The sequence below is a fragment of the Eublepharis macularius genome, chromosome 11, assembly GCF_028583425.1.
Source record: "Eublepharis macularius isolate TG4126 chromosome 11, MPM_Emac_v1.0, whole genome shotgun sequence".
NCBI lineage: Eukaryota > Metazoa > Chordata > Lepidosauria > Squamata > Eublepharidae > Eublepharis > Eublepharis macularius.
The window spans coordinates 79,410,336-79,423,650 of record NC_072800.1 but is presented as its reverse complement, the minus strand read 5'-3'; the positions used below and the strand labels follow the sequence as shown (position 1 = coordinate 79,423,650).

The following is a 13,315-nucleotide window of genomic DNA, read 5'->3' as shown; positions in this document are numbered from 1 at the left end:
GATCCTTGCCCATTCTCTGACAGGAGCCCAGATGAGTGAAGTGTAGCCACCGGAGCGTCGATCGCAGGTACCTGCAACATCTCATAGCAAAGAAAGTTAGTGAGTACAGTCTTTTGACCACATTAGGGAATTGCTTATTGGCTGATGGTTTAGACCACTCAGCCTTGAGCTGCCTCCCAAAATACTCTGGAAATGGGAGGACCTTTTCTGTGGAACCTTCCCTAGGAAGAGACTCTTGTTTCCCTGGGTCTGGATTTGGTATCCCCTGTCTAAGGGTCATCCTCCCCCTGAGAGTAATATCTGCAGCCCTAAGGCTGAGAATGTCTTCTGTAGTAAATACTGGCAGACCTCAGATTCAGACAGCTCAGCTGACTGATCTGGCAGGGATATTTCCTCCTCCTCCACATCTAAAGGAATTCTTCCTTCTCCTTGTCATTGTAGACGCTCTCCGAAGGCACTCCCCCTGCTCAGTGGGGATCCCTGTCTGTTAAACATTACAAGCAGAATTGGAAAGGGGTTATTCTTTTACATTACTCTGCTGAGCAAGCACAGGACACATGTATTGGATTTAGGATGGGACTGTAAGTGAACTTTAGTTTCTTATAAAGTGAGGACTAGAATATAATTTTATTTGGATTTAAATTGTGATTCCACTCACTATGGTCTTAGTATTTGTTTGACTTCAGAAGGCAAGAGCAGTTTAAAAAAAAATGATGATAGTTTCAAAATTAGATTGAAAATTTTATTTACGTTTTAGCTATAGCATAGTGGTTAAGTGGTCCGGCTACAAATCAGCACTCTACTGGTTTGAATCCCACTACTGCCATGAGCTCAGTAGGTGGCCTTGGGTAAGCCATTCCTCTCAGCCCTAACTGCCCAGCTGCATTGTGGGGATAATAATAACACTAACTTGTTCACCATTCTGGATGGGGCACTAATCTGTCTAGAAGAGCAGTATATAACCACAATTATTGTTGTTGTTATTATTAATGTAAATTTATAGGGGTGAAACATTAAAATTTCACATAACCCTGTTTCTGCAACATCCCCATATGGTGACCACATGGAAAAGACTGGATCTGTGAGCAGAAAGCTCACAGAATCTAACCTATGATCTCTTACATATATGAATTCCATACCCTCTTATGAAAGGCTGCTGTTCTTTTAAAAGAAAAATAACTGTACAGAAAAATGTTCAGTCAATACAGCGCAACAGCTCATGTACTTATGGGAAGACACTTCAGATGTTGTCCCCTAATGCATTACTCCTATTTTATACTTAGGAATAATGTGATCTCTGCAAAACTGGCTCAATATTCTAACTATAAATATTTACAACTACTTACCAAACAACCCCCATGGAGAACAATACTCTGAGCAGTAGCTACCACCAGCCCTCGCTTCTGCTTGCGATTATTTACTTTTGTGGGGTGCTAAAGGGGAGGGCAGTTCAAAGTAGGCTAAAACTGAAAGGAACACAGGAAAAGGAAAGCACTTTCCAAGGATGATTTCAACTAGGAGCTGTTACAAAAACTATCCATAACTGCATGTCATAAGGAAGACCATAAATTCGGCAACAGGCAATGTAATCTTTAAAAAATGATCTGGGTATTGTATGTCATTTTATAAAAATATTAAAATTAATTTTTAAGCAATTTAGTGAATTCACAGTACTTGTATAAAAGCTATTCACTTATCTCAGTATGTTTTATGTTACAGCAACAAATTAGGATGCATTTTTATTTATGAAGTATCTATATGAATTTTTTTAATTTGAATAGGCCTCCCTCCCAACAGTGGTTTAAATCATGATTTTAAATGCTTATTTAAATCTCCTTAATTTAAACTAACCCATGCTGAGCAAAACAAAGTGCTCTGCAACACATTTAACAAGATAGTTCAACTGGGACACCATAACTGAGACGTTCTCCATGCCCACCCCACCCATTTGCTCCGTTCTGCATAGCATGCAATTTCTTCTCATGGCTTACATTGAGCATGCAAGCCAAGCCTGATATTCCAGTTACTGAATTCAAGAAATAAAACTTTGGGCTTCGACCCTGAATATATCAATGGAATCAACTTCCAAGTAATATGTAAAGCACAAATGAGATCAAGATGCAAGGTGGGGTTTTTGGGGGGTTCTTTGCATTTGGTCTAGTTCCGGTGAGAAAAGTAGTTGCCACCTGGCTACATACTGGAAGAGACAGTTCTAAAGAACTCACGTTCTAGGCTATGAAGGGCTTTACATGTGAGAACCAGCAACCTGAATAGAATCTGTAAACAGAAAGCCAATGTAATCTTAAAGTAAACATACATCAGCTGGCTTCCGGTAACCCAAAAGCTGCATTCTGTACTAATTTGGATTCTGGACTGTCTTGAAGGGCAGCCCCCAGTATAGCCTGTTACAACAGTCTAGCCTCAAGGTTACAGTCACATGGATCAGCATGGCTGGATCTGCAGAGTCAAAAAAGGGAACCAGTTTACATGAAAGATTAAACTGAGGGGAAAAATACAATCTCACCTGCCCCACTTACTTCTTCTAACAAGAGGGCTAGATCCAAATAGAACTGAATCTGATAGGGACAACCCACCCCAACAAGAATAGCCAATGCAATACCCTTTAAAGCAGAAGGGAGGCATGTCCTTATCCACTGAAACCGAGATCACCCACCAGCAACTAAAAGCAGTCTCTGGACCACAGCAAGGCCCGAAACCACATTTAAAAGGGTTAAGGATCATCATCTCATCAACTGAGTGGAAATGCCTATTAGCCCCATTCATCACTGCCATATGTTCCTGCAAATAGCCTTATTTCAATATTATCCCAAACCCACCACCACCTGTCAGCTCCTCATAGAAAAGGAACAGTACCTGCTTTTTGTCCAACTGTGCACGATCGTCATCCTTGGCTGATTTTGCTGGTTTCTTTTCACACATGCCCCCCAAATTCTGAAAAATCTGTTAGAAACTAATCTTCCTTGCTTGCTGAAGTTCTCAGAAAGGGAGGCGAGGGAGAAACATCCAGGAAAAAAAGCCAGACGCTTTCAAGGACTCTACTACAAATCACATCACAGAATTGCAACATATCCATTCCTTTCAGAAAGATTATGTCAAACAAATAAAATGAGGAGCAGCATTTTAGCTTATCCTTTAAGCTGCCTTATCCTAGGCATTTTGTTCCAGAATAAAAATGTCTGTCTATGCCATTATGTCTTCAGTTCCCCCAGTCCTTGTATGTACATAGCATATAAGATAAACATGATTGCCTGCCTGCTATGAATTAACCTTGTTTCATGGCCTACCTGGGGCCACAGAGGGGGTTTAATTGCTTTGCAAATTTGTCTCACACATGTGAATTTAAAAAACATTACATTTTTAAAAATCTCAGTGATCTAAGATTTCCTTTGGGTTTTTCCTACTGGAAGAATTATTTGGGGGATTTCTTTAAACATTTACCTTGATATGGCTTCAAACAAAGATAAATCATTGTCTATCATTGCAGGTTCCCTTTCACAGACTGCCCAAACCATCTCTCCTCCCCTACTGGTGCCTATTTATAACTGAACTTCAGAGATGCTCAGACAAACATCCATCACTCTTCTGTCCCTCTAACTTTGAACAGAGGCTTGCGACTACTTGATTTTACTAGCAGGGAAGTTAACAGTAACCTTGTATAACCCTCAAATGTCAACATGATAGAACCAGATGAAGCTCAATTCATTTCTTTTCCCAAGACAGCCTCAGAGCAAGGAAAGGGTAAGTAGAAGGATCTGAGAGCCTCTTCCAAAAGTTTACAGAACAAAGTGCTGACTGGGCCTTCATGAGCACAAAAGCATACAAAGAGCAGAGCTCTTTCCAAAACACAGCAAGAGGTTCCAACAGTGGTCCCCGGCCCTAAGGAAGCCCGCCTCGCTTCAACCAGGGCCAGGGCCTTTTCAGTCCTGGCCCCAGCCTGGTGGAACGCTCTGTCAATGGAAACCCGGGCCCAGCGGGACATATTATCGTTCCGCCGGGCCTGTAAGACAGAGCTGTTCCGCCAGGCGTTTGGTGATTAAAGGGGGCGGTGCCATGTCGGCCTCCCACCTTTGGGGTGGGGAAGGTTCTCCCCACCACTGCACCTTGTTAATTTGTTTTATTATTTGTATATTGATTTTAGTTTTTGTTTTTATCGATTTTAACTGTTCACCGCCCAGAGCCCCTGGGGATGGGCGGTATATAAATTGAAAAAAATAAATAAATAAAATAAAAAAAGTACTGGCTTTCTATTTCACAAGCATTCAGGCAACACCAAACTGAGCAGTAAACTGTTTTAAGAGCTACACTCACACCAGGGCATATGCTGCAACTCCAGAGAATTGAGTTGTCACCTTCTCCTGATCATACATAGGCTATTTTTTAGTAACCAATGATGACCAGTCAATAACCAACCAAGTTTATTCAAGTACTCCATGGGCTGGAATGCACAGGTGGTGTTCTGTGTCTGGTACAAGATCCATCAATTTGCCAATCTGGGCTTATGATGTTCTGTTCAATAAAAAATGTAGAAATTTAGGCCACAGGAATTTAGGCCATTTTGTTTTCTTTAAACATGGCAATCTTATGCCCTATTGCTCTTATGCCTCAATAACTTTGCAAGGCATTCAGGAAGGTTTTCTAGTAATTCATAGAGAGAACCAATGTTGCTTCTCGTTTTTATAAGAACAAAACAATGTATGTAAAGAACTTTTAAACACTTGACAGCACCATACAAGCAATATTTTGTAAGAACTCAGCATAAAATCAGAAAGTAAAATTAAACGCATTCATTGCACAGGAATGTTATAGGGTATTTAAAATATAATGGTTCATTCTACTTGAGAACTTTACTATACATATCCTAAGTCATGATTTGCCATGAAGAGAGACATACAGTGAATCTGAAGCTATATCACAACAAGAAAAGGACTTTTAATTAGCTACAAGAACCTTCCATTCTAGCCTTGTGGAGTTTTTGAAAAACAGAAATGGCATAAGCAATTTTTTTTTCAAGTTACAGAACAGTGTATAAGTATGGAAATACAGATTGTATTTTTTTATTTTGCTATGGTTGTCCTGAAAGAGAGAAGTATTCAACTGTCTCAGAAACTGGGGGGTAATAATAAATGATCATTAAGCTATTATTTTCTGCACCCATGAAACATAGTTCTCACCGCCCTGTAGCAATTTGATAAAGACTGCAGTAAGCTACCACTTGCTAAATGGCAGTTAACTAAGCACAAAACTATGTCCAGAAACAATGAGGTTTTTTTTAAAAAAAAACACTGAAGCCATATTATTCTATGATGAAAACTGATGCTTGTGTGCCAAACTTCACACTGCTGTATTAAAAGTCTACCTAAAATTATTAAGGAAATAGCAAGACTGTTTGCAGTGGCACATCAACAAGAAAATTAGTTTCCCCCCCCCGCCCATGTACAAAACATATATTTGGTTTAGTTTCAGAGAAACTCTTCAAGGTTGATTAGACTCAGAAACTGCATTGCCCAAGACCAAATGAAGTTTGTAGCCAAGCAGAATTTGACCTGGCCTTCTTGGATACATCCCCACACTTCAAGCACTGTTCATAGAAAGATGTTCTGTCTCGTTTATCAGGAACAGCTCATCTGACCCCCATATGCTACTACTAGACAATTTTTTGCACCCCTGAGTCCTGAGGTTTGTCTATTTTGTTGCCAAGGACAAAGCTGTTCTTTATATTAATTTTACTGAACTTAAACATGGGCTTCGTGGGGGCACAGAGGTGGCAACAACATTCCACTTATGAAGCGATGAATCCTTTGAACTGAATTTCAGCTAGTCATTAAGGATCTGGAGTGACAGGATCTGGAATTCCTAGAACTTCGTATTTCAACTAAATTGGTGCTGAAAAAAAGAAAGAGAAGACTCAATACTAGGGTGATTCATCAGAATATTTCATCAGTGATCCCCAGGTAGGCGTTTGTGTCACAGAGGCAGAAACTCAACATACAAGCAGCCAGAGTCCGGCTTTAAACAGCGTTGCCAACAATTAAATAGCTGTTCCTCATTATACATGGCATAGGTATTGGTCCCTGGAATTCATGCTGCACTACCTGAAATTGTTGTTTTGCTGCTCTATTTGGAATAAAAACTACAAAAAGGAAGCCGGAGAGAAGCAGAATGATGGAACTGCAAAAAAGTCATGAGCACTGAAATGTTTTGCAGCTGCCCTATGCAGGTTTATATGCACCACAGAATTTTAACTGCAAATTACTGAAATACTAGTAGCCCACAGAAAGACAAATGGTTTTTGTCATAGAAAACTTAATTTATGTTACAAAGTATCTAAACATGATTTCATTTTCTTTTATAGCCTGTTCTCAAAAGTGTCTTTATGAAGAGAAGACCCATTTCTCCATGCAGTATTCTGAAGTAGCACATCGCGCTGCAGTGAATTTCTTGACCCAGCTCTTTGGTTTCAAGGGTTGAATAGATCAATGATTTCTGAACATTGGAGTTAATCAAAGCCAGACTGAGTATATTAACCCCATTGCGTGTTCCAAGTTATAAGTGAAGCATAATAAAAGAACTTCTCAAATGTTACTCACGTCTGTTTGAGATGCCCAAAGCAATACCACACAATTTGAATTTTAACTATTTTTAATGAACTTATTACTACTCGTTCTAAAACACTGCTCATAAACTTTCAACATGGTAAAACCAATACTACATGGTAACACTAATACTAATGCATGGTAATACTAATGGTTAAAACAAGCAACGGCATTTAACATAGCATTACAATTTCTGTATCCTGGACTGGCCCTGGAAAATTAAAAGGCCAGGTTTTTCTTTTCTTTTAAACATGTAAACAGGCTTCTCATAAGTTCACATATAACAAATTACAGGGATCTGATGCTTGAGTATATAAAAAACATTAAGGTACATTCGGGAAGGCAAAATTCCTAGCTTACATTTATTTAAGGGTAGTAAAGAACAGCTGGTAGAAGAGACTGGTGTTTTAAATTTAGCATGTGGGTTGTTACAAATGGACAAAGACTTCCAAAAGCACTTCCATTCAGGAGACATGATTATTTCCAGGTGTCATTCATGTGACTAGTTCATTCTCTTAAGAGCTAAACAAAGGTTTCATTGGGGCAACACCTAGGTCCTCTCAAGTATACATTCCTGATGCTTCCAGTCAACTTCCTCCATCAAGTATTTCTGGCTATTAGCTCACTACTCTTAATGACTTCTTACTTCGCGTACACGTCTCGCATAATGAAGGAGAATGTCCACATATTTTCTGAAATACCATGGCTTGCCTGTCATTTTACGCCTGCACAACTCATGTGTACTTAGCCAGCCTGTGTTTTATAGAACAGGAGATCACCAACTTTCCTTATGATTCCCTCCCCAGCTTTCCTTTCCCATTTAATACTTCCCAGTTCCACCTTGGAATGCCAAGACAGCTGCAAGCATGAAATCGTTTTAATGTTATGACCTAATACTTGCATGTATACAAAGCAGCTGACAAAGTGTGAAGACACAACAAAACCACCAAGGTATCAAGGTTCCAACAAGCTAGTTTCACAAATCCAGAGAAGCTTCAGATATGCTTTTCCTCAAACTTCAGGCCTTTCATGTTTCATAGTAAACTGCTTCTGAAACTGAGTGAACTTCCAAAATACATCTGTAAAAAAGCATGGGGGGAGTCCCCTCTGTTCAAAGTCTAAAATATCCCTGGGTGAGTACAAGCTTCTTGCATAAGCCTCAGATCCCAGGCAACATTTTGAATTCGCATAATGCTATTTATTCAAGTGTGGGTGTTAACTTCACATTAATGTGTTTTGCTAGATCTAAAGGGGAGAAAAGGCTGTAGATATCACCTGCTTTTCTTACAAACTTTTGCCTAAGTTCCCATTTGTATTCAGCCTCTTTTATGGAGCTTGAAACAAACAATATCCTTAACTATCTTGATCAGCATGGGTCCTAGGCTTTCAAAACTACTATTCAAGGCCCCTTTAAGGTAGCTATATAGAAAAGGACCAACAGTGGAAGTTATCCTCTTAGGTAGAAAAATTTAGTGAGTAATCATCCAGCTACACCAAGATAAGGGGAAAAAATCAAGCAAAGAGATCTCTCATTTGCTAGCTTTGCACTAAGTTGGTTATTCACTGACATGATATGTTAGAACCTTAATTGAGCTTCTACATCCAAGTACAACAAGCCACTTTTAACAGCTAGGCTTAGAGTAGCTCAAAGACAGTACCATTCAATATTACGGCTATTAAACCAAGTTAGTATTCTGTCCTATCATAAGCTGAACACCAAGTTTTCAAAAAGAAGCAAAAAAAGAAGCAATCAGCCTTGAGCCTATTGTTCCACATGTCTTTGACAAAAAACTGAATGAACATTAACCACTGAAGTAATTTGAGCCTCAAGACATGCCTCTCCTATTGTCTAGCACTGGTAATCCCTAAAAAAAATAATAATAATCCTTGACAACACAGTGGTAAAAACCACTTATTAAATCAATTTTTTAAAAGGCACCAGAGACTTTCAAGGAAGCACTAGCAAAAATGCAAATTATCTGTCCATCTGATTAGCAAGTGTAGAATAATTTTAGTTTCTGTTCAAGATGAAGAAATAAGCTCAGTTTCTCCACTACACCAACACAAGTATTCTGGTTCTAGGATATTACATAGCCATTGACTGCCCTGGGTTGGCAGTCAACAGTGTTCTATGTTTGTAATAATTCAAAGCTAGCATTCCACATCAATTGACAGAATGTCATGTTTAAATGGAACCTTGGAAAAGCAAGTGACAAACTGGAAGTGCAACTGGGCATTATATGTTACTCCTAACACTTATATGGAAAAACTATAAGTGCTGCATACTTTACAGTCTTTGATCAACGTCACAGGATGATTAAAGGCATTGTTGTTTCCATTTTACTTATGCAGAAATGGGATGCCAAGGTGGCCTTGGGCAAAGCCAAACAGCATGCCCATAGCAGCAACAGGTACCGAAACCAGGTGTCTTCTGTATGACACTGGCTCTCGTTACCATACTTACATAGTTTTAATGTTCTGCCTCAATCCTCATTTGAAATCCCAAGTATAACTTTATTTTATGCAATCCACTATGCTCTTCTGATTAAACAATACACTTGCAACAAAAGATAATTGAAGTTACTGATGCTTGAAGTAAGACTAATTAATTTTCCCAGCATGGAGAAAACTAGTTTCCCCCCTCTCATCCCCAAGGTAATCAAAACTACACTCCTAATAATATGCCAACATACTAGGTTTCCTTTAAATGGTGGCTGGTGAACCAAAAGAGAAAACACAGGTATAGATGAATCAGTTTATACCTCCCATGTGAAGCACCACTGAAATAGGCAAGAATGTACCAACGTATTTTGGACTGCAAAGCAAGCCTCATAGATGAAACAAGTATTTCAATACACAGATTTGCAAACATAGGCAGATATTGGCCCAAGACAAAAGTGCTACATGGTTGATTCCTCTTAAACTATAGTCCACATTATAGTAAATTGCCAGGCATGTGCCGAAATCCAGAAAAATCAACCTAAAAATTTGTAACTTCATAGTACTCCAAAATTGTACTATTTCCTAGCTTAAAACTCAATATTTCCATTATCCTGGTGCCAAGTGCATTATTAGTAGTACTTTTTAGTTTCAGTAATGGTAAAGTTACTGATGCAGATGTTTAACTAGTATTACACGAAATTATATAAAACAGAAAAAGAGAAATCGAGCCACGATAAAACACAAAATACACACCAACTGCTATAAAATATAAGCAAATTTCCAGTAGTTACTACATGAAAGTACAGAGGGTGATTAGTTTTACATTAGACTTTCTTTCATGAAAGTTTTTTTGGCAAGACACCTAGTATCAAGAAAGCCACTAGGTTCCACTTAAAGTCTATGGGGAAAATTAAAAACTAGACAACTATTAGAAAGTAGCAGTCTGAACACATGTTCAGAAGATTCTCCCTTCACTTGAACTTCTTAAGTCCTGAAGCAAAATACTATTCAGTCTTTTGATGAAGGAACAGACCATAGGAGAAGAGCACTAGACTACCAAGAATCCCATCTCAAAGTTGCTGTCACCAACCTCACCAACTCCACAGTTCCCTATCCTGAAACAGTAGCCATAATACCTATTAGTAAATAACCTACATACATACTTTGGCTTGCTCTCTAATAGAGTTCCAACAGCCATTAAAAAGATTTTAAAAATGGGTTTCAAGAAAATGACACAAACACTCAAACCTTTTTCAACCAATGTGTTGTATCACCAGAATACCAGTTCTCAACTTTCTAATCGTTATGAAAATTCTCCAAAAGTTTAAGCTACTGTAAGGCCCAAGCCTCATCTTTCCTAATGAAGGAAACTGAAACCTTGTGATTTTTTTCTTCTGCTGCACTTCACAAATATCCTGATATCTTTTGCATTCACTCCCACTGATCTGAACAGGAAAAAGAACATGGCAAATATAAGAAGATGAGCCACTAAGGTTTTTTTTAAAAGAACTAAGGCTTGGAAATCACTGGCATAGTTTCTTGTTGGCCCCATCCAGATCAGTGCAGATTTCCACACCTACAGGATACTGCTCCACAAAATGCATATATGCAAGCCACAACTCCCAACATTTTAAAAGAAATAATTTGTTGATTTCACATTTATCTAGTGATGGGGGGGGGGAGAATTCAGATTAAAACAGAAGGCTGTAAACCTTCTAAGTTAGAAAAGGTAGGCATACTGGCAATTTATACTTTTAAAATGTGTAAGATTTAACAAAGTAGTCTGAGTTTGATGTTGGCTGAAACTGAAGTGCTACAAATGGTTAAGTAAAAATGAGTCAAACATCAAGTTTAGTAGGCTGATGGGCTAAATGGTCAGAGCCTTTCAGAAGTTACATGGTGTACCTGCACTAGCAGAGAAGAGTGAACTGTTCAGAAAATAGTGAAAATGGGTAGGAACAAGTAAGTACAGACCATTATCAAAACACAGAACTTTGCAAACTCCCTCATTCCAACTAATTGTCCAAGGCAGTGTAAGTACAAAACACAAGAACACACGATCCAATTCGCCACTCAGCACAGAGCTGGCAAACACTGCTTATTTCAGTCTGCCAGTATGACACAGATACCCAACCTCTTTTACTCATCTAACATTTGGATTTAGTTCTACTTTTGAGGTTGACACACAGCAACTCTAAAAGTGGATCCTGGAGCAAGTACAAGAGCTTCAACAATCAAGAGGATGGTTTTAGGTGGGTAGCTGTGTTGGTCTGCAGTAGAACAGAAGGATTTGAGCCATGGGGCACCTTAAGAGACCAATAAGAGTTTTAGGGTGTAAGTTTTTTAGAGTTAGAGCTCTCTTCTTCAAACCAACAACATTTTCAGAGTACGGTTTTGAGAGTCTGAACTCCTGTCTGAAGATGGGAGCTCAGACTCTCAAAACCTTACACTGAAAACCTTGTTGGTCTCTAAGGCGCCACTGGACTCAAATTCAACTATCATGAGAGTATCAAAAAGATGTAGGCTAGCAAGACTGACTTTGTTCACTCCTCCAAGTGAGTATTAATCTGTGCAGAAGAGCGGTATATAAATGATCGATTATTATTATAATTTACTACGGTGAACAGCACTACTTTTTATATATATCAAAACACACCAACTCTCAAGTGATCCGGAAGAACAGCAACTGCCCCTTTTGCAATACAAGACACGAGCAGAGACTAAACTAGTGGCCCTGCTTAGGGCGTGAGGGCGGTTTTAAGCCATCCGAATTTCAAGCATGGCCGGGAGAGAAAAAGGCAGGACATTGGAACCCTTCACTTCCGAAAAGCGCGCATCCTCAAGTGCGCCGAAAGGAGCGGTAAGGGCGAGCCCGGCCTCGGCTCCTGGGTTGGGTCGGGGACGGCTGCAGCGAGCCCACCACGGCGGCCTCGCTGGTCCCTTTGGGGCCGGACTTGAAGCAGCTCGAGGCCGTTCCTCCCTCGACTCCACGTGAAAAAGGAGGCCGCCCACCCACCAGCTCCGGCCGGGCGCTCTGGGCCCCCCTCGCTCCGGGCGACGCAGTGCGGAGCCGCCGGCAGAAGCAGGCCGCGAACGGGGCCGCCAGCCCCGCCCCCACGAGCGGCCTCGGGTGAGAAGATGGCGGCGGCGGCCGCTCGGGGCGGTGGCGGGAGGGGGGGAAGCGGCGGCGGCAGCGGGCCCGGAACGGGCCTCCCTCACCTGACACCCCACAGCCAGTCAGGCCCCGGCGGGCCGGGCGGGATTCCGCGCGGAGGTCGGGCCAGGGGTCCTCGGCGGCGGCTGGGCCTTCTCGGGCTCTTCCTCTTCTCCGCCGCCGCCGCTGCCGATTCCCAGGAAGGGGACGAGAGCAGGGAGGGGGGAGGCGGGGAGAGCGGCAAGCGGGAGGGGAAGGGCGCGGAGGAGGAGGCAGCGGCGGCGGGTCCGGGCCCCGGAGCGTCTCGACGCCAAGAAGCAGCAGCCAGAATCCGCTCGCATATGAGAGGCAGAGAGCGCCAGGGAGACCCACGAGTCTCGCTTCCGGCTCCGGGCGGAAGTCCCGCCTCCGCCGGCGGAAGAGATTGGCCTACGCCTGAAGGTTCGCCCGCTCGCTCCGAACCATCTTTGCCTCGCGCGCGCACCCCTCCCCTTCTCTCCCCCACCCTCTTTCCCGTTTCGCCTCGGCTCGAGCGAGAGGCAGGTCGAGGCCGGCAACCTTCGCGGCGCGTGATTGGCCGGCGGGAAGGCCAGGCGCGCGTGACGTTGGGCGCGCGGCACGAGAACGCGGGGCCGAGTGACGTCACCGTCGCTCATGAACTGAGGAATCGAGGGGCGGGGCGGAGAGAAAGGAGGTGGCCGAGCGCGGCCTTCGTCGTCGTTTCTAGTCGGTTCCCGTTCTAACGATGGCTGGTCTCACTGGCAGCCGCCTCGGCTTCCGTAGGTGGAACGGCTTTAAGGAAGAGAGGCTATTGATGTGGGCTTCGAGGAGGAGGAAGAGTACAACAACCAACCTCCCAATATTCAGTTATACCCGCTTTTTTCCCCCGATGGGGACCCAAAGTAGTTCTCTCCTTCATTGTATCCTCCCAACAACCTTGTGAGGTAGATTGGGCTGAGTGTGTGACTGACCCAAGGTCACCCAACATGCTTCCATGGCAGAGTGGGGATAAGGTTGCCAGGCCCGGGTTGGGAAATTCCTGGATATACGAGGGGTGGAGCATGGAGAGGACAGGGTTTGGGGAAGGGAGGGACCACAGCAGGGT

The 13,315-nt window shown here is 42.1% G+C and overlaps 1 protein-coding gene across 3 annotated transcripts in view; it reads right to left on the bottom strand.

The window, feature by feature from the left end:
• Positions 1-12,591, bottom strand: part of LARP4B (La ribonucleoprotein 4B) — a 71,485-nt gene extending 58,894 nt beyond the window's left edge. For all 3 annotated transcript variants that reach the window (XM_054991266.1, XM_054991269.1, XM_054991268.1), the window contains exon 1: positions 12,276-12,591. The gene's annotated coding sequence lies outside the window, so the exon portion shown is untranslated. The remainder of the gene's footprint in view (positions 1-12,275) is intronic.
• Positions 12,592-13,315: the final 724 nt, after the last annotated feature.